Consider the following 3399-nt stretch of genomic DNA (forward strand, 5'->3'; position numbering starts at 1 on the left):
AAGCGGCAGAGTTAATTGCATTGACAAGAGCATGTGTTTTGTCTAAGGGAAAGCGAGTGAATGTGTTTACCGACAGTCAGTATGCATTCGGCGTTGCGCACAGTTTTGGACGACTGTGGAGAGAAAGAGGATTTATGACATCGCATGGTACGAAGATCCAACACGGGCAGCTCGTGAATGATCTTTTGGATGCACTTACATTGCCTAAACAGGTGGCGATCGTTAAATGTAGTGCACATCGGAAAGTGACGGATGATGTTGGTCGTGGTAATGCATTTGCGGATGAGATTGCTAAGGAAACGGCTAAGAATCTTGCAACTCGAATGTATGTGACAAGTTCAACGAGATGGTCGACGGAAACTGGTATGTGTGAAGACACTGTTGAGAGTGTGAAAGCAATTCAGAACGAGGCCACTGAAGCTGAAAAGACCAAGTGGAAAGAAAGTACGGGAAAGTTGGATATGCATGGATGTTGGGTTGACTTGACGGAACGTAAGAGGTGGATGTTACCGGATGCGTACGTATTAGCTGTCGTGACGATGGCTCATGGGTTGTCACATATTAGTGCGAAAGGGATATGCAAGTTCTTGTCCCCTGTATGGACGAATGATGGTATTACTAAATGTGCTGAGAGAGTGGTTAAGAATTGCATGGTGTGTTTGATGCATAACCCTGGCAAGGGCACCCCCACTCCACCTGGTCATTTTGCTCCCCCTGTTTGTCCCTTTGAGGTTATCCAACTGGATTTCATCCATATGGAGAGATGCAATAATCTGAAGTACGTTTTAGTCGTGGTTTGTGCATTCTCCAGATGGATCGAGGCCTATCCTCTTAAGGATAACACTGCCCTGTCCACAGCGAAAGTCCTACTGAAGGAATACTTTCCTCGGTATGGAATGCCACGGATTGTGTGGTCAGATAATGGAAGTGAGTTTGTGGGAAGTGTGATGCAGATTGTATGTAAGGGCCTTGGAATTCGGCAGAAATTCCATAGCGCTAATCATCCTCAGGCAGCGGGTTTAGTTGAGGGGTACAATGGTACCCTAAAGTTGAAACTTGCAAAGATACAAACCACGACTGGTCTATCATGGCCTGCTGCCTTGCCCCTGGCTCTCTTGTCGACCAGAGCGACTGTACACTCTCGAGTAGGGCTCAGCCCATATGAGATTGTGTTCGGCCGCCCTGCGAACATTTGGGGAGTCCCGAGACCTAAGGCCTTTGGTAGTCTTGAGTATCCAATGCTAATTGATTATCTTCACGATTTGACCACTAAACTGAGGTTAATTCACCAACAGGTCTTTGAAGCTCTACCGGCGCAGACAGAGGGTCCTGGACATCAGCTCCGGCCAGGCGATTGGGTCGTTACCCGAAATTTTGGTCGAAAACGTAACTTGGAGCCAAGATTCGTGGGACCCTTTCAAGTCTTATTGACAACGAGGACTGCAGTTCGGTTGGAAGGCAGAAAGAACTGGGTACACGCCAGCCACACGAAAAAAGTACCGATCCCCTCACCAACAGATGGTTGGGTGAGAACTGGGATTGCGGCAACGGAAACTGAGACCCCTTTAAGCTTTGTGCCGTTTAGTGATGCTCAACCTGTAGGAGACAATTTGTCGCTGCCAGACACACTTGTGGAGTCATCAGTAGCAGAGAACTCAAGGTCCGAATCGTCGTCCACTCCATCGAACACCGTTGCACCAGCTGAACAATTGTTTGTAGAGCAGACTCGACCTGGAAGAAATCGATACTTTCTTCGTCCACGTAGCAAGGACTGATAAAATGTAGTTTTATATTTTTTCTTTACTGGTGCTATGAACATTATGGACAATTACATCCTTTCTTTTTGAGTTTTTTTATGTGCTTTTCACTGCTAAGAGATTTGTATTAAAACTGAACGTTTTGAGAAAACCTACCATCCGGGTTACCATAGGGCCGTGCGGGTACTCCTTTCTGTTTAGCAGGTTTCTGACACTAGGTCGGTTACTTTTGTCGATTCCTGGGAACTCCTGGGAAGTGATAATCGCTACTCAGAACGGAGTGCGTCAAGTACGTCACGGACGGTTCGTAGAGGATGGCATTCTCTAAGCTGTTGGAAGTAGAAAGGATGTCGGCGCAAAGATCAGAATTGCATAAGATTGTACGAACAAAATGTTTTCTGTTTCAGATATTCCTACTGTTTCTGACTGTGTCTATGTTATTGGTGGGCGGAGTGTATTTTGGAATACAGTTGTTGTTACCTTCTGTTTCCCCTACTCTTTCTCCTAAACTAAGCTCCATCACCACTGTTTCCTCACATTCTTTTCATCCCCTGCCTCAACACGAACAGGTTAGACGTGCGGAATTTATGAATAACTCCTTCGTTCAACTCCTACATCAGCATCAGTTGGTGATGAATACTACCAACTGTTGGGTGTGTGGGTTAATGCCGCATACCATGGATAGGGGTATTCCGTATCTGGTTCTTCCTTATAGCTCCCAAGGGTCAGCTCGAGCATTCCAAACTATGTTTCGTAGTGCACTAGATTCCTACCCCAGTCGAGAGCCACGCTCTGCAAACTTTGGTCCTGGTCCGTACCACAAGCCTTTGGCGATAGCGATTGCGGATTTAGATAGAGATGTTTTTGATGCATCGCTTATTCCAGATGAAGAGGTGCAAGCCTATAAGGATCTGAGTGAGGCTGAGTATAGTACGTCGGTGGGTGATAGACAGCTCAAGAGTTCGTCCCCAATATGGATTGTACCACACCTTGGTAATTTCTGCTTGAAAGGTTTGGGTCGAAATCCGAGAGCACAACTTGGGAACAGTGCTTGTACTGACACGTATGTCCTACCGATGCTTTCTTCCCCTGTTTTCCTGACTGCTAAAGGCACTTATTTCGTATGTTATGAACGCGCATATACATGGTTACCCCGTGATTTTTCGGGTACCTGTTATATTGCGAATCTTTTACCACCGACTTTTACAGTTTCCTCAGACTATCACAGGACTAGAATTGTGAGAGGCGTTATTAGCAAAGAGGACACTGCCGGTCAAGAAGCAGGAGACTTCTTTAAGGGTTTCTTGCCGTTTTGGGGACCTATGGTTAATAGTAGGAACCTAAGACAGTTGACCCGTGTAGTCGAGTCGACTGCCAACATAACTGCGAGTGCCCTTGGTAATTTAACAGCTGAACTTCAGGCGGATAGACTCATGACGTTGCAGAACCGTATGGTTCTAGACGTTGTTCTCGCAGATAGAGGTGGTGTGTGTAAAGTTATCCATTCGAGTTGTTGCATTTTCATTCCTGACAACGCTCCAACTGTCTACCAAGCCATCTCAAAGTTGCACAAGATTTCCGAGTCCATACACGTGGACGAAGGTAATTGGACACTTCTAGGATGGTTTTGGGGCTTGATATC

Source organism: Triturus cristatus, chromosome 5_2 (genome assembly GCF_964204655.1).
Source record: "Triturus cristatus chromosome 5_2, aTriCri1.1, whole genome shotgun sequence".
Taxonomy (NCBI): Eukaryota; Metazoa; Chordata; class Amphibia; order Caudata; family Salamandridae; genus Triturus; species Triturus cristatus.